Raw genomic sequence first — 26,534 nt, forward strand, 5'->3', positions numbered from 1 at the left:
GCACCACTTCACTCTACACCTCTCTACTCTGCACCACTCTACTCTACTATGCTCTGCACCAGTGCACTGTACACTACTCCAGTCTGGGTCACTGTACTCTACGCCACTGCACTCTATGTCACCACTCTACCATATACTACTCCATTCTACCCCGCGCCACTCTACACCTGTGCACTTTATCATGCACCACTTCACGTTACCCTGCATTACTTCACTCTACTCTGAAACAATCTACTTTATGCCACTGCACTCTACTCCACCCTATGCCACTCTACCCTGCGCCACTCCACTCTATGCTATTACACTCTACTCTAAACCACTGCACTCTACCCAATACACTGTACACCACTTTACTTAAACCCAATGCACTGTACGCCAACTACTCTGCTCTACTACACTCTATACCACTATACTCTGCTCTGCAACACTCTATGCCACTGCACGCTATGCCACTCTACACCATTGCATTCTGTCACTGCAGTCTATGCCACACTATTCCACTCTGCACCACTGTGGTGTACACCACTGCTCTCTACAGCACTCTGCTCTGTAACACTCTATGTCACTGCACTCTATTCCACTGCACTCTGTAAGACTGCACTATGTCACTGAACTGTACGCTACTCTGCTCCACTGTGTGGCACTGCACTACTCAACTCTACACCAATGCAGCCCACACCACTGCACTCTGCATCAGCCCACGCCACTGCAGCCTATGCCACTCTAATGTACTCTGCACCACTGCACTGCGTCATTCTATGCCACTGGCCTCTAAATCACTCTACACCTATCCTGCTCCACTTCACTTTACCCAGCACCACTTCACTCTACTTTGAAACAATCTAATCTATGCCACTCTATACTACTCTACTCCACCCTATGTCGCTTCAATCTACACCATTGCACTTTAGCCACTGCAATCTATGCTGCGCTACTCCACTCTACTCTGTGCCACTCTACTCTACACCATTTTACTCATAACTAATGCACTCTTTACCACAGCACTATACACCAATCTATTCTGCACCACTGTACTTTATGCCACTTCCTTCTAGGCCACTCTACTCCACTCCATGATGCTCTACTCCGTTAAACTCTACTCTACTCTATGCCACTTCACTCTACAGCACTCCACTCCACTCTACATTACTCCACTCTACACCACTTTACGCAACTTCCTCTATGCCACTCCATACCACTTTACTCTACTCTATTCTACAACACACTACTCTACTCTACTCCACACCACTCAACTCCACTCTACACCACTTAACTCCACACCACTCTATGACAAGACACTCTAATCCACTCTATGCCATTCCACTCTACGACAATCTACTCCGCTCTATGCCACTCTACGCTACAACACCCATAGTTCACTCGATGCCACTCCACCCTGGCTCTACGCCACTCCACAACACTATGCCACCCCACTTTATGACACTCAACTCCACTCTATGCCCTTTCACTCTACTCCCTCCATGACACTCAACGCTACCCAGCTCTACTCTACACTACTCCATGACTCTATGCCACTCTATAACCCTCCACTCTACTCCACAACACTTTACCACTTTCCACTCCACGCCACGCCACTAACTTTTAGGCATGCTGAATAGTGCAAAGCTGGTGTACAACATGGCTAAAACATATTGGCAAAGCTAAAAGCTCTTGCATGGGCGAAACCAATCAGCTTTGCTTGAGCTTATTTCTTTAATGACCGTCTTCCTGTTTAGCATCTCTCCAGTATCTGTTGCATGAATTGTTTTACTGATCTCTTTGGCAATCTGCCAAGACCAGAGTAGGTACACTACTGTGCAGAGGGTGCAGCCATCTTTGACTAGTAAATTGAGCTGCTGTTAACTTGGTTCAAACAATTGTAATGTGTTATACAAATGCTAATTAATGATAACCGTTCCATTACTAAACCTAAGCATGGTCTATCGAATATTTCATTGACTTGTCTCTTTCAGAAACCTTGAACATTTTTAGAAGTAGGTTTTGTGTGGTTGGTGCTGATTTCCACTCTATACTTAAACCTGTTTTAATCCTTTACCCTCTCATAAATCCCTCACCAAAATAAAAAAGTCACAATTTCTCTAGTTTTTCACGTTACATTTTTAATTATTTTCAATTTCTGTGTCTCAAATAAACTGTCCAATGAGGGGAATGCTTACAGACATATCATGACTATAATATGGGCTTTGTGTACAACGTCACTCACTGCAGCAAATTTGGTGGCAACTTTACTATTTTTTCATGCAACCAAAATTACTGTGCTGTGTTGCATGAAAATGAGAGAAAATTGGAGAGCAATGGAGAGAACGTTCATTTATTCTTTGCATATATACAAATAATTAAATAATGGATAATTTTTATTGTATATGACTAGTTAAAATTACTACAAATAACACAAGCAGAATATGAGCAGTAATAGCACCGAAACAGCACATGAGTGAATGTTCCCATATAATAAGCAATTGGTATGCAGCCATCCCTGGGTTCCCACTGCCACAAGACCACCTTTAAAGAATCCAAAGAAACATACTGCAGGGTGGGGGCGGGGGAGGGGGGGCACACAAATAATTAAGAAACCACACATTAGCAAAATACCATAAAGTGAGTCCAATGACAGCCCATGTATACTTCACCTCTCCATCCAGTCCAATGAAGTCACTGGAACCAATATGTGTTTGTATAGACATTTTTATTCTTCCTAAAATAAGTTCTCTGCCCAGTGGAGAAATTAATTTTTGCTAATGTGGAGTTCCTCAATTCTTTGTATGCTCCCCCTTGCAATGTGTTTCTTTATTACAAATAATATTGTTCTGTAAAAAGACCCCTGTGTTAAGTCAAAGCAAGCACACAGAGTTAGTTCAAGATTTACAATATTGGGTCTATAGTTCATCTCATATTAATCTTCGAGTCCAGTCTGAGCTAAAATGTGCATGGTCAGTCCAGAGCTGTTCTGCTGAATTTTGATTGTTCTTTAATAACACTTTAAAAGAGTAAAATTACCATGTCTACCTACATATACTAAGATATGATACTGCTGCTTTATGTGCTTGTGCACTTTCTGGCTATTTAGCACAATGTACACACCTTTGCACCGTTGTGCAAAGGTGTCTGCATGAATATAGCATAGGCTTTCTGCTGTAGGAGTACCCTTCCAATACCAAATACTATACTTGGACTTCTTTTCAACTTTTCCCACTTTTATTTGTGCTGTACAATACAGGACACATACAAAGTTAGAAACGTTTGCACCTGACTTACGGATATGTAATGTTTTGGTGCAAATCACTGTCTACAAATGTTAGTAGAAGGCCTTTGCCTCAGAAATCATGGATGGTTGAATGGGATACTCTCCATGAGGCAAAGTGCTACTTTACTAAAAGCAGAAATTGGGCTACAGGGATATGCAGCAGAGCACCTGTCCCTCCAATATTGGTCCCCATCATATGTTAGCAATTATATTTCTTCATTAAGAGGTACATCTACTAATTACTTACATTGTGAGAAGAAATTTGTGCATGATATATCCAATTATATGTTAGTTTAATCTTTGTTTATAGAACCACAGCAATCCATATGTTTCATTTCAGACAAAATCATTTGACTATTTATCCGATAACCACAGCAAAAGCACTACTTTTTTTTAAAATATATTTTTATTAGTTTAATTTCAAACATGTATACATTTAACTGTTCCCCTCCCCCCTCCCTCTCCCCACCTCTTCTTTTTTAGCTCGGGTCTTGTTCCTGGCCCTGCCACTCGGGGAGTGGCCATTTATTGCTGAGTATCTAGCATGGCTCTAATCACTGTAATGGCTCCCATTATCATTGTCTCCTGGGTTTGTTTCTTCCTCTGTTACTGCTTGTTCCTGGGATCCTGTGGTTGGGTATTTCAGGCGGTCAAGTAGTGTGTCCCATTGCTATATCCCTTCCTCGCTCCCCACTCCCTTTGCCAGCTCTTTGCGTAATGCTTCTCCCTCTGCCTCAGCCCACTTGGTTAATGTGTCCTTCCAGATAGGCACTCTTGGACCCCTAGGGTCCTTCCATCGCATTGTGATTTCTCTCTTTGCAAGAATCAATGCTAAGTCTATGAATTTACTGGACTTTTTTTTAGAGTGTGGTATGAGAAAGTGTCCCAACAATGCAACCGCCGGTGTGGCCGCCAGATTCCTGCCTGTGATTTTCTTGGTGTCCTCTATTACATTTTCCCAGTATTGCTTCAATTCACTGCAAGTCCATAGCATGTGTAGTAAATCAGCCCCAATTTCCGCACATCTAGGGCATGCACTGTTTGTGTTGTTGTACATTGATGCTATTTTTGCAGGGCTAAGATATGCTCTGTGGTATATGTAGATGTTTATCAGTTTAAACCTTGCATTTCTGGTCACCTTGTAGATCCGGGCTGTGATATTTCCCCTCCGCTCATCATCTATGTTTTCCCCAATGTCAGTTTGCCACAGAGTTCTAAGGGTCTCTAGCGGCAGGAGGGCATCTGTTTGCAATATTCGGTATATCTTTGAAACCACTTTTTTATCTCCCCCTATTGTGCAAATAGTGTGCCATCCAGCATGTGTAGGTGGTTCTCATGGGCCCTACCTCCAGTGTCTCTGTATCAGTGCTATCAGGGATCTGTCTGTGAGGAACATCCCGGGGGTTGCTCCATAGGTTGTTATTAAGTCTGCGTATGTAATGAGCTCCCCATTCCTGAAGAGTTCTCCTATCATTGTGATCCCATGGGTTTCTAGCTTTTGAATCCCTTTTATATGGTTCCCACCTGGAAGCAGGGTCAGGTATTTTAGGGGGAGCTCCGGATTGTATGGAGCTCTAACCCGGGTGCGCTGTAAGGTACGCTTCCAGCATGTTTCCATGACCTGGTGTTCGTGTGTCATAGCTTTTCTTCTTCCTCGCTGTGCTAATAATATCTCTACGAGGGTTGTTGCTACTCTTTCCTTCTCAGGGTCCCCGATTTCTGTGGATGTTACATCATGCCATTCCTTACCCAGCCATTGTAACTGGCCTGCTAGGTAGTATAGTTCCATGTCTGGGGCTGCTAGACCCCCCTCTCTTGTGGGACGTTGGAGTTTATGCAGTGCGAATCTATGACGTCCCACCCTCCAGATGAAACTAGTGAGGTTGGAGTTAATCTCTTTGAAAGTCGACTGGGGAACCAGCACCTGCAGGTTCGAGAAACTATATAAAAGCCTTGGCAAGGCCACGATTTTAATCAGGGCTACTCGGGCAGCCACTGACAGTGGCAATGTTTGCCAGAATTGAGTTGTTGCTTTTAGTTGTCATATGGCATGGTGTACATTTCCATCTAATAGGTCTTTTAGTTCATGGTAAATATTGACCCCAGGTATCGGAACATTGTCGGCGACCATCCCAGATTCTGGACTGTTGTGATCTGGGGCATCCCCTTCTGTAGTGGGAATAGTAAAGATTTCTGCCAGCTGATGCGGAGGCCCGATATGTCTCCGAACCAGTCCAGCAGGGCCATGACTCCGGGGAGGTCCCTATGGGGATTTTTTAGGAATAGTATCATGTCGTCTGCGTATAGTGCTATTTGGTGTGATTTGCCCCTTATGTTTATCCCTTCGTAATGCTCTCCCGTTCTGGCCATCTGTGCTAGTGGTTCTACTGCATTGGCAAACAGTAGTGGAGACAGTGAGCATCCCTGCCTGGTGCCCCTTCCTATGCCATATGAGTTCGAGATAGTTCGCCCTGTACGGTCCCTTGCCGTAGGTGAGGCGTATAACAGCTTAGCCCATCTCATGAACTCCGGGCCCAGTCCCATCCCTTTCATTGCCACTTGTGAATATCTGAGACTATCTGAGACTATCGAACGACTTCTCTACGTCCACCACCAGTACCGCTGCTGTGGCAAGGTCAGGTACCCCCAAATGTATTATTCCTATCAGTCTTCTGATGTTTATGGCTGTATTACGGTTTGGGATGAAGCCTGTGTGATACATTTTTCCATATGTGGCATCAGCCTGGTTGCAAGGATACGACTCAATATTTTAATATCCATGTTCAGCATGGAGAGCGGGCGGTATGATCGCACGTCAGTGGACGGGCGGTTTGGTTTCGGCAACGGGATTACTATGGCTTTGCCCGTGGATCAAGGTAGAGTGCCCCTCTCAGATGCTTCCTTATACATTTCACTGAGCTTTGGCGCCAATATGTCTGCATATTCTTTATAAAATTCTGCCGGAAGCCCATCCGCCCGGGACCTTTCCTCCAGCCATTGCTTCCACTGCTACCGTTACCTCCTGTGCTGTTATCCCTCCCCGAGTGTTTGCTGTTCTTCTTCTCCCAGAGATTGAGTCCAGATATTCTCCAAGCCTTCCAGCCGGTCTGACTCCAGGGGTGCAGTGGGGGGGCGTATTGCTCTGAGTAGTAATCGGCAAAGCTGGAGTTAATCTCCTTCTGACCATACAGTCTCCTACCTTCCTGGTTCACTATTTCCTTCACTAGCGACTGTTGTCTAGGCGGGAAAGCCAGCCAGGCCAACAATGATCCCGCCTTGTCCCCCTCCCTATGTTGCCTGTTGGTGTATTTTTTATACTGAAACTTCCTGAGTCTTTCAAGGGTATTCGCTATTTCGTTTTTAGTCTTATGCTAGGAGCCAAGTATGGGTTATCTGGTCTATTACGTTCCATTGATCTTAGGGCTTCTTCCTGTTTTTCAAGTTCCCCTTCTATCGATTTTTAACCCCATGTGTTCCTGCCATGCACTGACCCCTGATTGTAACCTTGAAAGCCTCCCATTCTTGTCCCCGAAAGGGGGTCAAGCCTGCATTGTGCGTAAAGTACTCCTTAATTGCTTCTCGGATTGTGTGCCGGTATGCACTGTCCCCCAATGCCTCTACATTTAATTGCCAGTCTGGTATGGGAGGGTGGTCTCATGTCCAGTGTAAGCAACAGCGGGTTGTGGTCCGATATTGTGCGGGATAAGTATTCCGCACTGTACAATTTATATCTGGAGAAGTCAGGATTGCGTCTAGTCGGACATGTAAATCATGTACTGGTGAATAGAAAGAGTAATCTCTTTCCATCGGGTGGAGGTGTCTCCAGGAGTCTATCAGGCCCCAATTCGACTGCCAGTCTGCAAAGCTTCTGGCCGTCCCACAAATGGGGGAGGTCTCTAGCGGCGGGTGTGATCTGTCTAGTACCGTGTTTGCTATACAATTGAAATCACCTCCTATTATTATTGATTGGGTGAGGTAAGTTCCCCAACTTCGGGACATCACCTGTAGGAATGTGCTCCGATCCTGATTTGGGGCATAGATACCTGCCAATGTAATGTCCCTTCCATCAAGACGGCCCTCACCATCACAAAGCGCACATCCCCATCTATATGCGCATCTGTTTTTTGGAAGGGGTGCCTGGGCGTATCCAAATCAGTACCCCTCTTGCGTATGCGGAGTATTCTGTGGCATATATTTGTCCTCTCCATCTTTTTCACAGTGCTGTTACCTCTTTCCCTATCACGTGGGTCTCCTGTAGGATCGCTATTTATACTCCTCGCCTTTTAATCTGATTGTATACTTCATTTCTTTTTCCTAGGCTATTTAGACCCCTAACGTTCCAGGTAAGTATCATGTAATCTAGTGATCTATCTGTGGTCATATTTCATGTGTAAATCTGTGCCGTATTTGCGCCTACATCTCCACTTCCCGTGGGACAGCGCTCCGGAGTTCTGTCTAATTTGCCTGTTGTGTGGGTCTATTCCCCTTGGTTGTTGCCCCATATTTTTAACTTAGTAACTTATCTTTTAAACAAACCCCTGTCCCCAGGACCGGTTTCCCAACTGTCCCCGTCCAAACTTTCCCCAATTTAACAACCTTCGTGTATGCGGGGGACTGGTCTAGAACCGTGTGCCAAGCCCTTAGGTCCCGTGCACGTTTGTCTTGTTATGTGGTAAAGCCCCACAGGCCCTTAAGCCTTGTTTATTTTTGTTGCTGTTTACGTGTGGGTTGATCGTTTGACCATGGAGCCTTGCCGTTGCTTCATTTCCCTTTATTGTCTTTCTGGTCTAGGCTACCTTGTCCATGTCCCTTATGTCCAGTCTTCTTTTATTGCTTACCCTCTGCTCATTTCTCGCCTGATCTCCATGTGACTTTTTGTCCATCTGGTCCAAGTCCTCAGATGATCTCATCCGATGATTTTGGGGTGACCCTTGGAAGGCCTTCAGTCGTATCTTGTGATGAGCAGGAGATTTCATCTGGTCCCGAATCCTGTTCCTGTTCTGAGAAGGTGTCAGACCGCTGTGGGGATGCAGCGGCAGTTCCCCCAAGTCCCAGGGATGCCACGGCTCTCACAACGTCTTGTTTTTCTTTAAGTGTCTGCGAAGGCGGCGGGGCTATGTCTGCAGCATATCTGTCTCTCTTCCGTGTCGGCCCTCGTCTTTTCCTGTTGTTTTCTGTTTTGCCGTGTTTCTCTGCTGGGCCTAAGTCCTCTATCCAATCTTGCGCTTGTTGTGGTGTTGTAAAAAAGAGTGTGTTATTGTCTGTGAAAATCTTTAGTTTTGCTGGGAACAGCATGGCGAACTTGATGCCTCTTTCCCTCAGGCGCCGTTTGACCTCCAGGGAAGTAGCTCTCAGTCTTTGGGTGTCCCTGGTGAAGTCCAGGAAGATAATTATTTTTTGTCCCCCCATGATGATTTCTCCCTTTTGTTGTGCTTGCGATAGAATAAAATCTCGTCTTTGAAATGTAGGAGTTTTGCTACTATCGGGCGTGGTCTGGCGTCGGGGGTCTTGCTGGTACTCTGTGGGCTCTCTCAATTGCGAAATATTGCGATAGGCCCTCTGGTGCTATTTCTTTGCGTATTCACTGCTCCAGATAGGATTCCATGTCTGGTGCTTCCTGTTCGGATTTCTCCGGGACGCCCACCAACCTTAGATTGCTTCTCCGTGCCCTGTTTTCAGCATCCTCAGCTCGTGATTCGAGTAGTTGTATCCTGGATGCCAGTAAAGTCACTGTTTTAGTAAGAGTTTTGTTTTCAGGTGTGAGTTGTGCTATTGTTTTCTCGTTCACTGTCACTCTGTTGGCTAATTTCCTTTGTTCGTCTCTGAGGAGGGTTAGGTCAGAAGACAGTGTGTCAATTTTGCGCTCCAGGGCCTCTCTGGATGCCTGGATCGCTTGTAACAGGGTGTCTACTGTGGTACTCCCTTCTGTTTCTCTGTGTGCGTCTTCTTTTTGTGGGCCTGCATCTTCTCCTGGGCTTTCTTTTCTCTTTGGCTTACCCATTGTCAGGGCGTTGCTTGTGACTGGTTGGTCGTTATCCCTGTTCCACAGTTCTGTTTCGTTCTGTTATCTCCCCTTCTTCTTTTTGCTATCTGTTTTATTACCTTCCTCTTCCACTTCTCCTTTCTCAGAGTTTGATGCTCTTTTTTCTTGTTTGTTCTGCTCTGTGCCGGCCTTTTCTGCAGTTGTCGCCCCTTTGTTTGCTGATCTTTGCTGTAGTTGCTCAGTATATGGTCTGCCCAGGGGCGCTCCCCTTCATCCCCGATTTGCTGTGTTATTCACCCTTTTATTTCCGCCATCGTTTCTGCTATTCCGGGTCTTTCTGCCGGTGCGAGGGTCCGGTTCAGGCACTCTAATTGTCCCTTTCAGTTTTCGCTTGGTGCCTCGCGCTGTAGGCAGCTCGGCTCAGTGCCCCTGGGTGGGGAGCGCAACCAGCCGCCACCCCCCACGGTCAGGAGCATCTTCAGGTTTCAGTATTTATTTCCTCTCGGGTATCTCTAATTCTCTTCCTACCCCGGTTCTCGAGAGGAGGACCCGAACGATGTTATTGGGTCTTACTTCGCCTCCCCTGCTTGTCTTTCAGTCCCGGCACCCTCGCCGCTTACTTGTTTTTTTATTCTGGGGGTCAATTCTGGCTTTGATCTCCTACTTCGCTCCTTGTATTCCCTTCGTAGCCACTGGGCTCGTTTGCTCCTTCGCTCCTCGCTCGTTCTTAGGGTGCGTTATCGCTTCCTCGTGGGGGCCGCCATTTTGTTTCGCTGCGCCGATTAAACATCGGGCTCTGGGTCTCTTCCGAGGGCGGTTGAATCGCCTCAGGCTCTCGTTTTTTCCGAGCTCTGGAGGTTCCCCCCCATCTCCCTGGGTTGTTTTGGGCGGCTGCGGGGCCCGGGGCTTAAGGATTATTGTGCGTTGGTCGGTGGCTGCCGGGAGCTCCGCTTTACACGTGCTGCTCCATCGGCTGCTAGCCACGCCCCCCCCAGCAAAAGCCCTACTTTGGCTACTTTAGGCAACTTTCCAGTGCAAAAGAAAGGTTTCGCTCTGGAAAGTAATTTCCAAAGCTATACTTTGCACTGGTTTGTGTTGCTTTTGGTGATTTGCACCTGTACAGCCTGTTGATAAATTTGGCCTTTAGTGTCAAATTTCTGGCAGCTGAGTTGAGCAACAATAGTAGAGGCGGATGAGGCACCGGAAGTGGAATAGTTACAGTTGCAGCTGCCACTAAACAGGGGTGGCAGGGTGCAAAGGGGAGGGTTTAAAAAAAAAAAATGTAAAAAAAAAAAAAAAAACACTTACCTTCGAGTGGATTCGCCTTAGTCTCCCCTCCATTCTCTTCGTCTTCCCGGCTGCACAGACTCCCAGCCACTCATGGCACTGCTGACAGCAGCGTTGTTATTGGTCTGAGCGGCCTGCTTTGGTGCTCAGACTGGGAATGGGAACCTGTTGTGTTCTCTATCCGGCTGTGCTATACAGCCGGGTAGAGAACATGGGGGTCATTCTGACCCCGACGGTCATGGACCGCCGGGGCCGGGGTCGGCAGTAGCACCGCCAACAGGCTGGCGGTGCTCCGCCGGGCATTCTGACCGCGGCGGTACAGCCGCGGCCAGAAACGGAAAGTCGGCGGTGTACCGCCGACTTTCCGCTGCCCATGGGAATCTGCCATGGCGGCGCAGCTTGCTGCGCCGCCATGGGGATTCCGACCCCCTCACCGCCATCCTGTTCCTGGCGGTTCCGCCCGCCAGGAACAGGATGGCGGTGAGGGGTGTCATGGGGCCCCTGGGGGCCCCTGCAGTGCCCATGCCAGTGGCATGCCAGTGCCCTCCGTCCCTGTCATCCCCCACAGCCTGCCTTTTAAAAAAAAATAAAACAATAATAAACATAGTTTGTTATCGTTTTATTTTTAAAGGTTTGCAGCTGCTGGCGGGAGGAAGCGCCATAGCGGAGGTGCCACTGCTGCATATACCACTGGGTGTCTTTTTCCCTTCCTACACTCACAGTAGCCGAAGGCTTCAGCATTGTGCATTACACATTTAGACAAATGGAATTGGTGACAGCTACTAAATTCGCACGAGACCTTTAGTTAGGAAGCGAATAATTTTGGCTGCAGATGTAAGGCCAGGTTGCATGTATCCGCCTGTGTAGATGCACACATCTCCTGTATAAATTATAACTAATATAACTAGAACAGTATAAATCGACTACAAGGAGGAACATAGGGACATTTAATATACAGAACCAAGGACCAAGAAGACAGTATGAGAGGCCTCAAACTTTAGAATAGTGAAGCCTGCACAGAGGACCATTAGTGCCTTAACTGCACTGTGCACACAGCTCATGATGAACCAGATGCGTTAGTGACACATTAGTCCAGCAAGTAGATGTTCACCACCTGCCTGCAGGAAAGGCTGTTAGTAAACCTGTTGTCCAGAATAGAGATCATGTGCAGATATTTTGTCATCCATCTCTCTCATCAATGCATACAAGTAGCTCACTGCATGCATCAATGCGAGATCTGACCCACAAGAGAACATTCACTACACGCACTACACATTCATAAACATCGAGTATTTAGAATTGTAATCTCTCGGACCTTCCACTTATTTGAAATTCTTAAATGACAGTAAATGGTACAGCAATGCACAATTAGATACATTTTCAAAATAGCATGTTCCACCAGTAGAGTACAGGTTTTATCATAACATGCAACAATTTCAAGTGTTTTTGGTACAGTAGGCACCAACACTAATACAAATGGCCTCATTTATAAACATTTACACTGTAAGGCCCTTAGGACCGGACTATATTATTCCGATTTTTTTAACCTTCCAGGCTCAACAGTTTCACAACAATCACTAAAGCATTTTTTAAACAAATATGTCTCAAAATGTTTGCACAGAACAAACAAAGGCATTAGGTGAAAGGTAACGTCGCCCTTATTCATTGAATTATGCTTTAGAACAAACACCAGAGCAGTTTGACTGCAGTTCCAACATTCACTATTGGCCCTGTCTCAGCCACTCAGTAAAAGAGCCTTCTGATGAACCTGGGTCAACAGATTACCATTGTCTATACTTGACTATTAGGTCATCACAGGATTCCTGACGGTGGTTTGCCTCATTGGTCCACCTCCCTCACTTACCTCCACCCCATGGATTTAGTAAGAGTAGTGATGTTAGATGATAGAAGGTTCAGCTGAAGCTATTGTGGCAGGCACTGTTGTAAACTGTTGATCTATGTGCATGTCTTTGCATTAGCCACTTAATAACGCATGCTCTACCTGTAGGGGGTCATTTCACTGAGATATAGTTACAAGTCAAAACACTCCATGTCCACAAGCATCTGTTTCTTGTGCCATTGTACCCAGAGGACACCACTACCAAGAATCCCAGATTTGCTGAATAGTTTAGCTCCTCGGTCAAAGCTTACTGTCAGATTTGCTAACAACATCTTGGGAACTTCCTGGGAATGTATTCTGCCCATTGTTTACCATTGGCTTTGAGTTTTGTAACTCACATTTGCTTGCTTTCAATTTGTGTAAGGTCCGGACCCAACAAACCCTAATTTGACTGCATTAATCTTGTGGGAGCAAGACAAGGATGCCAGAAGCTGATTCTCTACGTCACCCAAGCATGCAAACACCTCAGACACAAATGTAACTCCAGGCAAGAACAGCAACCAGGGGAAAGGGGAAGTGGAGAAAATAAAGATAATATCCTTGATGTCCCTTCAAGATGACTGCATCAGTTCTCTGTACTGCAGATTCGTGTTTTAGTATCGTCATTCATCAACAAGAATATATTATGTTTTGTTTAGGACCTTCCCTTCTAAAGCATATAGTCATGCAATCGAACATAATTTGGTAAGTGTATGTTCTTACCTGATTAACTCCCACATTCCCACTAGAATCTAGCAACTGGAGCCATGAGAGTGTAGTGTAACTCCCAAGGGATCAATCAATTAATCACAACATTTGTATAGTGCTTCCCTATCACCCCTAAGGGTATCTTGGCACTGAGGGTGCCATGTCTCCATCGAAAAGTTGTGTCTTGAGTCTCTTTCTGAAGTTTGCCAGGGGGGAAGCTGTTTGGAGGTGGAGGGGTAGGCTGTTCCAGGACTTGGCTGCTGTGTAGAAAAAGGAGCAGCCTCTGCTGTGGCTGCGTGGTGGAGAGTAGTTGTTTTACTGGGACGTAGAACCTCAGTCGATGGTTGATGTGTGACAGCCGTAGGTTGTGGAGAACCTTGTATGCAAGTGTGAGGATTTTGAACTGGCATCTCTTCTGGATGGGGAGCCAGTGGAGGTTGAAGATGAGTCTGGCTGCTGTGTTCTGTAGGGTCTGGAGCCTTTTAAGTAGCTGGGAGGGCACTCCAGCATAGAGAGTGTTACCATAGTTGAGGTGGCTGGTGACCAGGTGTCGGTAGAGATCCATCTAAAGATTCAGTGGAGCATACAGAGGATGTAGAAGCAGGAGGAGGCAACTGAGTTTATTTATTGATTAATGGATAGTTGGCAGTCGAGGATGATGCTGAGGTTTCGTGTGTGGTCTGATGGGGAGCGTGTTGGTCCAAGTTCTGCTGGCCACCAGCTGTGGTCCCATACGGAGGTGTTCTTCCTGAAGATCAGGACTTCCATTTTGTCTGTGTTTAGTTTGAGGCAGCTGCTTTTCATCCATGTTGCTACATTGGTCATGGCATTGTCGAAGTTGGCTTTGGCGTTGTGGGGGTCTTTGGTGAGTGAGAGGATTAGTTGAGTGTCATCAGCGTAAGAGACTATATTGAATCTGAGGGATATGGCGATGTCTGCGAGGGGGGGTCATCTAGATGTTGAACAGGGTGGGGCTAAGGGAGGATCCTTGGGGTATGCAGCAGGTGATATTCTTGGGTGCAGAAGTGAAGGGAGTAAGCCAGATGCTCTTTGGCGGCCTGAGAGGAAAGAGGTGACCCACTTAAACGTGTTTTGTTGAATGCCTATGTTGTGGAGTCTGTTGAGGTGAGTGTGGTGGGAAAATGTATTGAGCACCGTGGAATGGTCCAGAAGGATCAGAGCTGCTGACTCCCCTTGGTCGAGGAGGGTCCTGATGTTGTCTGTGGTGGCGATAAGTGCGGTCTCCGTGCTGTGGTTGGCTCAGAATCCTGGTTGTGAGATGTTGAGAAGGTGTGATTGTTCAAAATAGTCAGCTCGAGCACTTTGGCCGGAAAGGGGAGCAGGGAGATGGGTCTGTCTTTTTTTAGGTCACTGGGGTCGGCTGAGAGTTTCTTTAGGAGGGATCTGTCCTCTGCCGGCTTCCATTAGTCTGGGAAGTTTGCTGTGGAGATGGAGGTGTTGAGGTTGTGGGTTAGTTCCTTGTTGTTAGTGTTGGCTCCGAGGTTGAAAATCTGGTAGGGGAAGGGGTTGGTGGTTGCCCCGGAGTGGATGGATGACGTGATGGCTGCAGTGGTTTGTGTGGTAATTGGGAACTAGGAGGTTATCGTATGGCTGGTGTTCACTGTTTGAAGATGTTGTCTAGGCTGGAGGTTGATGGTTGGGGGTTGAAATTGTTGTATATGGTGGTGATCTTGCTGTGGAAGTATTCTAAGAGGGTGTCACAGACCTCGTGGGATGGGTGGATGGTGATCTCTGTGGCTAATGAGTTAGAGAATTCCTTGATAATTCGGGCGAGTGCTTTCGTTTGGTGGCTGCAGTGTCGATGCGGGCAGTGATTGCTGCTCTCTTTGCTGCCTTGATGTGGTGGTGGTAGTTGTTGAGGGCTGCTTTTTAGGAGGCTCTGTCGGAGTGGTCCTTGGTCACGCACACATTTTTGTTGAGTTGATGGCAGACGCGTTTGGAGTTTCTAAGCTCCAGAATGGACCATCTCGCTGGCTTGGAGGTGTTGGTTTTAGCTGGTTTCAGCGGGGCAACTCTGTTGGTGGATTTGATGATCCAGGTGGTGAAGTTTTGGACGGCCGGATTGAGATCTGCTGTGGCCTCGGGTTGTGTAGTGCCTAGGGTCTGTGCCCATAGGGTTTCAGTTACTTTGCCCCAATTTCGGTAGGGGGTGCTGAGGTGCCTGGAGGTGGTGTTCTGGGAATTGGAGATGGTAAAGTGGACGATGTTATAGTCGGTCCAGGTGAGTTCAGTCACATGGGTGAAATTGATTCTGTTGCTAGAAGTGAAGATGGCATCCAGTGTGCGTCCAGCGTTGTGGGTGAGTGAGTTCAATGTTGCTGAGGTTCACCATGAGGGAAGTGAAGTTGGTGTCAATGGGGTCTTTAAGGTGGAGATTGCCGAGTAGGACATAGTGGAGGGAGTCCATGGCAGGGGGGCGACGAGGTTGGCAATGGTTTTGCAGAAGGCTGGGCATGGTCCCAGGGATCTGTATGCAAGGGTGCCTCGCATCATGGTGTTGGCATTGGTCTGGAGTCGGAAGTTGAAGTGCTCAATGAGGGGAGTTGGGTCGTCGTCAGTGATGGGGCATTGGATGATTTCCTTGAAGATGATGGTGATGCCCGCGCCGTGATTGTTAGTGCGATCTCGGTGTTTTGGGAATTAAAACAAATACAGATTGAAGTACTTAAAAAGTCATTACTAATAAGACTTCACTACAACACCCAATGTTTTCCCTACAAAAAAAGTCAAAGAAAAAAGGGGTCTCAAGCAGATCAGATATGAATGGAATTAAATCATTCCTTCAATGGCTCTCAAAAACAAATATCCATAAGAGTAGGGATTAGAGTAATGTTCCTTGAAGCACCAGAAGAGTCTAAGAAATAACAGTCTTCACATTCCAGTCACTCGCCATAGTTGAAATACACCTACTAACAGTCTTGTCCTTCTTTTGCAAAGTAAACAATCATCATCCAGAAGAGGTCATGGGTGACTGTAAAGTAAGTATTTATTCCAACAACATATAGTAATCATACACCTTACCAATTTAGGAGAACAGTCAGCTGTTAGTAAACCCTCATGTACCCTTGTTGTCTCTTTAGGTACTGAGAGAAATATGAGAACTGAAGAAACACCAGATTGTCAGCAGCACAATAAGATAAATCAGGAAGTGCAGGAAGCAGCAACTATAAGGAATTTTTACCAGCAGAGGAGACAAGTTTGCAATAAACTACCTTCAGCAACACTGCAAATCTAGAAGTTTTTTTTTTTTTTAAAGAATTACAGGCAACAGGAAACTCCTGGGTGTACAGCTTTTTTACTGCTGCATCCTAAAATCTGCAACGCAACTAGTGCAGACTTCCCGGAGGCAGTCCAATGCGGAGGCGCAGAAACACTAGACCGCGTCCCATTTTACGGCCTTCTCCTCCTCCTCACTTCCTGGTTTGGGTGCGCTGCACGCTCTGAGCAGGGATGCACAGCAACAGCTGTGACAATTTGCTGGCTTTATTTGTTTTAGGCAGGCCAGCTTGATTTCGTCCCTTCTGTTGAGCATACCCTATTTGCTGTACTCATCCATGAGCGTTCACTTTCTGCAAACAGGTCTTTAAATCTTGTCACATTTGATGATCATTCAAAGACAGAGATCAAATGTCTTCCGAGGGAGCTTGGGGCCATATTTATACTTTTTGACTCAAAAATGTTACCGCCGGCTAACGGCATTCCAATGCACCATGCAGGCGCCTTATTTATGGAATGACATTGGCCGGCACTGCGGACTGGTACGTGTTAAAACAAAATGACTCACACCAGGCAGCGCCAGCGTATGGGAAAATGGGGGTTGAGCGTCAAAAAATGGTGCAAGTCAGGTCGGAGGCAAAAATCAGGCCTCACACCGGACTTGCGCTATTTTTTTGGACACACAATCCCCACTGACATGACTCCTGTCATAGCAAAGATAGGAGTCATGCCCCCTTGCCCAATGGCCATGCCCAGGGGACTTGTGTCCCCTGGGCATGGTCATTGGGCATAGTGGCATGTAAGGGGGCCCAAATCAGGCCCCCCATGCCACTTAAAAAAAACTGAAAAAAATACTTACCAGAGCTTACCTTTCCTTCCCTGGGATGGGTCCCTCCATCCTTGGGTGTCCTCCTGGGCTGGGCAAGGGTGGCAGGGGGTGTCCCTGGGGGAAGGGGAGGGCACCTCTGGGCTCCTTCCGTGCCCACAGGTCCCTTAACGCCTGCCCTGACCCAGGCGTTAAAAAACAGCGCCCATCGGCTGTGCGACGTTTTTTTAAGGCCCACCCCCTCCTGCGCGTCAACATGACGCCAGAGTATAAATAAGGCGCACAGGCCTTAAAGTCATTTTTTGGAAGGGAACACCTACCTTGCATATAATTAACGCAAGGCAGGTTCCCCCCTTCCAAAAAATTACGCACATGGTGGGATTTTGACGTCCGCGGGGTCGGACGTCAAAGTATAAATATGGGGCAGGGTTTGCCCCAAATGTGCGTCAAACATTCGGCGCAAGCAGAGTATAAATATGCCCCTTGGTGTTTACTTTCCTTCCTCTGACTTCAAAGTGAGATGATTTATGTGATAATCTGGCTGTGTGTAGGAAGCTGGCTCTGCATATACTATATCAAAATGAGATATAGTGTGCACAGAGTCCAGGGGTTCCCCAAGAGGCTTGACAGAGGCAATAATAGCTAATACTAATGCTCTGTTTTTGGTAGTGTGATCAAGCAGTTAGGCTTATCAAAGGGTAGGGTTAAGCATCTGTTGTACACACTAGAGAAATAAATGAGAACCCACACTCAATGACTTAACTCCAGGCCAATAGGTTTTTATATACAAAAATATTATTTTCTTAATTTATTTTAGAACTGAAAGATTCAAATTGCAGGTAGGTACATTAAATGTAAGATACTTTGCATAGGTATAGTTAGAACTTTGAACCAAAACAGTAATGTTCACAGTTTTTCATAAAATTGCAATAAGCTATTTTAAAGGTGGACACTGTACAACATTCAACAGTTCCTGAGGGAGGTAAGTACAGTTTGGGTAATACCATAAGTAAAGCACTTACAAGTTCAGACTCTGTGGCATAGGTAGCCCACCGTTGGAGAATCAAGTCAACCCCAAACACCCAGCACCAGAATCACAGGGCGGGTCAGATGCAGAGGTCAAAGAAGAGCCAAAATAACATGGGCGCCTATGGAGACAGGTGTTCTCTGGTTCCGGTCTGCTGGCAGGTAAGTACCTGGGTCCTCGGGGAGCAGACCAGGGGGGTTTAGTAGAGCACTGGGAGGGGGGGGGCTGTGTAGGCACACAAAACACACCCTCAGTGGCACAGGGGTGGCCGGGTGCAGTGAGCGAACAGGGCGTCAGGTTTGTAATAGAATTCAATGGAGGGACCCGGGGGTCACTCTGTCATTGTAGGCAGGGCACAGTGGGGCTTCTCGGGTCAGCCACCGACTGGGCAAGGGTGAGGGCTGCCTGCTGGTCACTGCTGCACTGGTGGTCGATTTCTCACAGGCCTGGGGGCTGCGGGTGCAGTGCTTCTCCAGGCGTCCGATATCTTCGTCCTGGGCAGTCGCGGTCAGGGGGGTCCTTGTGATTCCCTCTGCAGGTATCGTTGTGGGGGTGCAGAGAGGTTAGCCCAGGGTGGACACGTCGTCAGAGTCGCTTGGGGATCCTCTCTGGGTCATTGGTTTCTCTGGACACGGGCCAGGGGGGTCAGTGAAGAGTGGTGGAGACTCACGATTCTGGAGTTAGGTGGGAGTCCCTTTAAAGATGGTTTCTTCTTTCCTTGGTTGGAGAAGTCCGCTGTCCACAGGAGTTCTTGATCCTTTGTAGTTGCAGGGTAGTCCTCTGAGTTGGCAGAGGTCGCTGGGCCCGCAGGATGCGTCGCTGGTGCAGGCCGGTAGGACTGGGGCCAAAGCAGTTGTCATCCTCCTCTTTCTCTGCAGGGTTTTTCAGCTAGGCAGTCCTTTTCTTTGTAGGTCATCAGGAACCTGAATTCCTGGGTTAAGGGTCGCCCCTAAATATGGAATTTAGGGGTGTGTTAGGGTCACAGGACAGTAGGGCCCCTTTGGGGAGGGGAGCACATCCCTATTGGGCTAAATCCTCCAAAACAAGATGGAGGATTTTCAAAGAAGGGGGTCACTTCAGCTCTGGTCACCTTAGGGGTGGACCTGGCTTAGGGGGGTGACTCCTCCTTGTTTTTCTCATTATCCCTCTGGACTTGCCGCCAAAAGTGGGGGCTCGTCCAGGGGCGGGCATCTCCACTGGCAGGAGTACCCTGGGGGCATTTTAACACCAGGCCTGAGCCTTTGAGGCTCACCGCCAGGTGTTACAGTTCCTGCATGGGGGAGGTGTGAAGCACCTCCACCCAGTGCAGGCTTGTTTCTGGCCCCAGAGAGCACAAAGGATCTCACCCCGAGGGGTCAGAAACTCGTCTCTCAGTGGAAGGCTGGCACAGACCAGTCAGTCCTGCACTGAAGGACTGGGTAAAATACAGGGGGCATCTATAAGATGCCCTCTGTGTGCATTTTTTTAAAATAAATCCAACTCTGTCATCAGTGTGGGTTTATTATTCAGAAAAGTTTGATACCAAACCTCACAGTGTTCAGTGTAGCCATTATGGAGCTGTGGAGTTCATTTTGACAAACTTCAAGACCATATACTTAATATGGCCACACTGTACTAACAATGTCTAAGAATGGACTTAGCCACTGTAGGGGCATATTGCTCATGCAGCTATGCCCTCACCTGTGGTATAGTGCACCCTGATGTAGGGCTTTAAGGCCTGCTAGAGGGGTGACTTACCTATGCCACTGGCAGTATTTTGTGTGCATGCCACCCTGAGGGGGATGCCATGTCGACTTTGCCTTTTTATCCCCCCAACACACACAATCTGCAATGGCAGTGTGCATGTGTTCGGTGAGGGGTCCCTTAGGGTGACACAACACATGCTGCAGCCCTTAGGGACATTCCCTGGTCACAGGGCCCTTGGTACCACTGGTACCTTTTACAAGGGACTTATCTGTGTGCCAGAGTTGTGCCAATTGTGGTAACAATGGTACATTTTTAAGTGAAAGAACACTGGTGCTGGGGCCTGGTTAGCAGGGTCCCAGCACACTCTCAATCAAGTCAGCATCAATATCAGGCAAAAAGTGTGTGAGGGTGGTAACTGCAACAAGGAGCCATCTTCCTACACAAGCCCCCCCAGCCCACAGGCCAGGAGGCGCAGCCAAAGCTGGGAGACTCTTCCTTTTCTGTCAGACGAGGAAGAGTAGGGAAAACATGCTGGTTTCTTGCAAGGCTTGGGGGTTTGGGGGCTGCGGGTGCAGTGCTTCTCAAATCTTCGCATATCTGCAGGAAGCCATTTTACCCATGTACTGGATAAAGGTCACTACCTGTGTCGAGCTACATAATGGTAACACCAAACATGGACATGTTTGGTATCAAACATGTTGGAATCATACCCCAATACTGTTGCCAATGTTGGCTGTATAATTCCATGCACTCTGGGGCCTCCTTAGAGGCACCCCCCTAGTATTGTTCCTACCAGTCATTTAGGGTTTCTGCCCTCCTGCTGCTTGACCAGCTCATGCAGGGGAAGGCAGAAGAAAGGATTTTCTGTGGGAGAGGGAGGCAACAGGTGGAAATGGAAATGGAAATAGGTGTTACAAAGCTTGGGAGGGGTAGCCTACCTAAGCCACTGGTTTGCTTTGAAGGGCACCTTCGGTGCTCTCCATGTATAAACCGGTTTGCAGCAGTCCAGGGACCCCAGGTCAGGGCTCTGGTATGAAACTACACAAAGGAAAGTGGAGTGACCACTCCCCTGACAATCACCATCTCAGGGGAGATGCCCAGAGCTCCTCCAGGTGGCCACTCTATTCTGCCATGTTGAAACTAAGATGTGCAGAGGCCCCTAGGAGCATCCAAGTGGCCAGGTCAGGCAGGTGACGTCAGAGACCCCTCCTGATAGGTGAACAAACCCCCTTTTAGGCCTATTTAGGGACTCCCTGAAGGGTGGGTCCCATGATTCGACATGCAAGACTCCACCAGCACTCCTCTGAATTGTTTACTTCTACTTCTAGCCACTGGAACCGCAACCAGACTCTTCAGGAACCAACAAGACTGCAATTACCGAGACGACCTCACCTTGCAACATTGTTTCTCTGGCTCCTTCCTTCAGCTGCAACATTTCCCTGGCTGTGTGTAGGAAGTTGGCTCTGTATGTGCTATTTCAAAGTAAGGAATAGCATGCACAGAGTCCAAGGGTTCCCCTTAGAGGTAAAATAGTGGTAAAAAGAGATAATACTAATGCTCTATTTTGTGGTAGTGTGGTCGAGCAGTAGGCTTATCCAAGGAGTAGTGTTAAGCATTTGTTGTACATACACATAGACAATAAATGAGGTACACACACTCAGAGACAAATCCAGCCAATAGGTTTTTATATAGAAAAATATCTTTTCTTAGTTTATTTTAAGAACCACAGGTTCAAATTCTACATGTAACATCTCATTCGAAAGGTATTGCAGGTAAGTACTTTAGGAACTTCAAATCATCAAAATTGCATGTATACTTTTCAAGTTATTCACAAATAGCTGTTTTAAAAGTGGACACTTAGTGCAATTTTCACAGTTCCTAGGGGAGGTAAGTATTTGTTAGGTTAACCAGGTAAGTAAGACACTTACAGGGCTTAGTTCTTGGTCCAAGGTAGCCCACCGTTGGGGGTTCAGAGCAACCCCAAAGTCACCACACCAGTAGCACAGGGCCGGTCAGGTGCAGAGTTCAAAGTGGTGCCCAAAACACATAGGCTAGAATGGAGAGAAGGGGGTGCCCCGGTTCCGGTCTGCTTGCAGGTAAGTACCCGCGTCTTCGGAGGGCAGACCAGGGGGGTTTTGTAGGGCACCGGGGGGGACACAAGTCCACACAGAAATTTCACCCTCAGCAGCGCGGGGGCGGCCGGGTGCAGTGTAGAAACAGGCGTCGGGTTCGCAATGTTAGTCTATGAGAGATCTCGGGATCTCTTCAGCGCTGCAGGCAGGCAAGGGGGGGATTCCTCGGGGAAACCTCCACTTGGGCGAGGGAGAGGGACTCCTGGGGGTCACTCCTCCAGTGAAAGTCCGGTCCTTCAGGTCCTGGGGGCTGCGGGTGCAGGGTCTCTCCCAGGGGTCGGGACTTTAGGTTCAAAGAGTCGCGGTCAGGGGAAGCCTCGGGATTCCCTCTGCAGGCGGCGCTGTGGGGGCTCAGGGGGGACAGGTTTTGGTACTCACAGTATCAGAGTAGTCCTGGGGTCCCTCCTGAGGTGTTGGATCGCCACCAGCCAAGTCGGGGTCGCCGGGTGCAGTGTTGCAAGTCTCACGCTTCTTGCGGGGAGCTTGCAGGGTTCTTTAAAGCTGCTGGAAACAAAGTTGCAGCTTTTCTTGGAGCAGGTCCGCTGTCCTCGGGAGTTTCTTGTCTTTTCGAAGCAGGGGCAGTCCTCAGAGGATGTCGAGGTCGCTGGTCCCTTTGGAAGGCGTCGCTGGAGCAGGATCTTTGGAAGGCAGGAGACAGGCCGGTGAGTTTCTGGAGCCAAGGCAGTTGTCGTCTTCTGGTCTTCCGCTGCAGGGGTTTTCAGCTGGGCAGTCCTTCTTCTTGTAGTTGCAGGAATCTAATTTTCTAGGGTTCAGGGTAGCCCTTAAATACTAAATTTAAGGGCGTGTTTAGGTCTGGGGGGTTAGTAGCCAATGGCTACTAGCCCTGAGGGTGGGTACACCCTCTTTGTGCCTCCTCCCAAGGGGAGGGGGTCACAATCCTAACCCTATTGGGGGAATCCTCCATCTGCAAGATGGAGGATTTTTAAAAGTTAGAGTCACCTCAGCTCAGGACACCTTAGGGGCTGTCCTGACTGGCCAGTGACTCCTCCTTGTTGCTTTCTTTGTTCCCTCCAGCCTTGCCGCCAAAAGTGGGGGCCGTGGCCGGAGGGGGCGGGCAACTCCACTAAGCTGGAGTGCCCTGCTGGGCTGTGACAAAGGGGTGAGCCTTTGAGGCTCACCGCCAGGTGTCACAGCTCCTGCCTGGGGGAGGTGTTAGCATCTCCACCCAGTGCAGGCTTTGTTACTGGCCTCAGAGTGACAAAGGCACTCTCCCCATGGGGCCAGCAACATGTCTCTGGTGTGGCAGGCTGCTGGAACTAGTCAGCCTACACAGACAGTCGGTTAAGTTTCAGGGGGCACCTCTAAGGTGCCCTCTGTGGTGTATTTTACAATAAAATGTACACTGGCATCAGTGTGCATTTATTGTGCTGAGAAGTTTGATACCAAACTTCCCAGTTTTCAGTGTAGCCATTATGGTGCTGTGGAGTTCGTGTTTGACAGACTCCCAGACCATATACTCTTATGGCTATCCTGCACTTACAATGTCTAGGGTTTTGTTTAGACACTGTAGGGGTACCATGCTCATGCACTGGTACCCTCACCTATGGTATAGTGCACCCTGCCTTAGGGCTGTAAGGCCTGCTAGAGGGGTGGCTTACCTATACTGCATAGGCAGTGAGAGGCTGGCATGGCACCCTGAGGGGAGTGCCATGTCGACTTACTCGTTTTGTCCTCACTAGCACACACAAGCTGGCAAGCAGTGTGTCTGTGCTGAGTGAGAGGTCTCCAGGGTGGCATAAGACATGCTGCAGCCCTTAGAGACCTTCCTTGGCATCAGGGCCCTTGGTACTAGAAGTACCAGTTACAAGGGACTTATCTGGATGCCAGGGTCTGCCAATTGTGGATACAAAAGTACAGGTTAGGGAAAGAACACTGGTGCTGGGGCCTGGTTAGCAGGCCTCAGCACACTTTCAATTGTAAACATAGCATCAGCAAAGGCAAAAAGTCAGGGGGCAACCATGCCAAGGAGGCATTTCCTTACACAACCCCCCCCCAAACGAAAGAGGATGAGACTAACCTTTCCCAAGAGAGTCTTCATTTTCTAAGTGGAAGAACCTGGAAAGGCCATCTGCATTGGCATGGGCAGTCCCAGGTCTGTGTTCCACTATAAAGTCCATTCCCTGTAGGGAGATGGACCACCTCAACAGTTTAGGATTTTCACCTTTCATTTGCATCAGCCATTTGAGAGGTCTGTGGTCAGTTTGAACTAGGAAGTGAGTCCCAAAGAGGTATGGTCTCAGCTTCTTCAGGGACCAAACCACAGCAAAGGCCTCCCTCTCAATGGCACTCCAACGCTGCTCCCTGGGGAGTAACCTCCTGCTAATGAAAGCAACAGGCTGGTCAAGGCCATCATCATTTGTTTGGGACAAAACTGCCCCTATCCCATGTTCAGAGGCATCAGTCTGCACAATGAACTGCTTAGAATAATCTGGAGCTTTTAGAACTGGTGCTGAGCACATTGCTTGTTTCAGGGTGTCAAAGGCCTGTTGGCATTCCACAGTCCAGTTCACTTTCTTGGGCATTTTCTTGGAGGTGAGTTCAGTGAGGGCTGTCACAATGGATCCATATCCCTTCACAAACCTCCTGTAATACCCAGTCAAGCCAAGGAATGCCCTGACTTGAGTCTGGGTTTTTGGAGCTACCCAGTCCAGAATAGTCTGGATCTTGGGTTGGAGTGGCTGAACTTGGCCTCCACCTACAAGGTGACCCAAGTAAACCACAGTTCCCTGCCCTATCTGGCATTTGGATGCCTTGATAGAGAGGCCTGCAGATTGCAGAGCCTTCAAAACCTTCTTCAGGTGGACCAGGTGATCCTGCCAGGTGGAGCTAAAGACAGCAATATCATCAAGATAAGCTGTGCTAAAGGACTCCAAGCCAGCAAGGACTTGATTCACCAACCTTTGGAAGGTGGCAGGGGCATTCTTTAAACCAAAGGGCATAACAGTAAACTGATAATGCCCATCAGGTGTGGAGAATGCTGTTTTCTCTTTTGCTCCAGGTGCCATTTTTATTTGCCAGTACCCTGCTGTCAAGTCAAAGGTACTTAAGAATTTGGCAGCACCTAATTTGTCTATGAGCTCATCAGCTCTTGGAATGGGATGAGCATCTGTCTTGGTGACAGAATTGAGCCCTCTGTAGTCCACACAAAACCTCATCTCTTTCTTTCCATCTTTGGTGTGAGGTTTGGGGACTAAGACCACTGGGCTAGCCCAGGGGCTGTCAGAGCGCTCAATCACTCCCAATTCCAGCATCTTGTGGACTTCCACCTTGATGCTTTCCTTAACATGGTCAGACTGTCTAAAGATTTTGTTCTTGACAGGCATGCTGTCTCCTGTGTCCACATCATGGGTACACAGGTGTGTCTGACCAGGGGTTAAGGAGAAGAGTTCAGGAAACTGCTGTAGGACTCTCCTACAATCAGCTTGCTGTTGGCCAGAGAGGGTGTCTGAGTAGATCACTCCATCTACTGTGCCATCTTGTGGGTCTGATGACAGAAGATCAGGGAGAGGTTCACTCTCTGCCTCCTGATCCTCATCTGTTACCATCAACAGATTCACATCAGCCCTGTCATGGAAGAGCTTAAGGCGGTTCACATGGATCACCCTCTTGGGGCTCCTGCTTGTGCCCAGGTCCACCAGGTAGGTGACCTGACTCTTCCTTTCTAGTACTGGGTAAGGGCCACTCCATTTGTCCTGGAGTGCCCTGGGAGCCACAGGCTCCAGAACCCAGACTTTCTGCCCTGGTTGGAACTCAACCAGTGCAGCCTTTTGGTCATACCAAAACTTCTGGAGCTGTTGGCTGGCCTCAAGGTTTTTGGTTGCCTTTTCCATGTACTCTGCCATTCTAGAGCGAAGGCCAAGTACATAGTCCACTATGTCCTGTTTAGGCTCATGGAGAGGTCTCTCCCAGCCTTCTTTAACAAGGGCAAGTGGTCCCCTTACAGGATGACCAAACAGAAGTTCGAAGGGTGAGAATCCTACTCCCTTCTGTGGCACCTCTCTGTAAGCGAAAAGCAGACATGGCAAGAGGACATCCCATCTCCTTTTGAGCTTTTCTGGGAGCCCCATGATCATGCCTTTTAATGTCTTGTTGAATCTCTCAACCAAGCCATTAGTTTGTGGATGGTATGGTGTAGTGAATTTATAAGTCACTCCACACTCATTCCACATGTGCTTTAGGTATGCTGACATGAAGTTGGTACCTCTGTCAGACACCACCTCCTTAGGGAAACCCACTCTGGTAAAGATACCAATGAGGGCCTTGGCTACTGCAGGGGCAGTAGTCGACCTAAGGGGAATAGCTTCAGGATACCTGGTAGCATGATCCACTACTACCAGGATATACATATTTCCTGAGGCTGTGGGAGGTTCCAGTGGACCAACTATGTCCACACCCACTCTTTCAAAGGGAACCCCCACCACTGGAAGTGGAATGAGGGGGGCCTTTGGATGCCCACCTGTCTTACCACTGGCTTGACAGGTGG

This window comes from Pleurodeles waltl, chromosome 7 (genome assembly GCF_031143425.1).
Source record: "Pleurodeles waltl isolate 20211129_DDA chromosome 7, aPleWal1.hap1.20221129, whole genome shotgun sequence".
Taxonomy (NCBI): Eukaryota; Metazoa; Chordata; class Amphibia; order Caudata; family Salamandridae; genus Pleurodeles; species Pleurodeles waltl.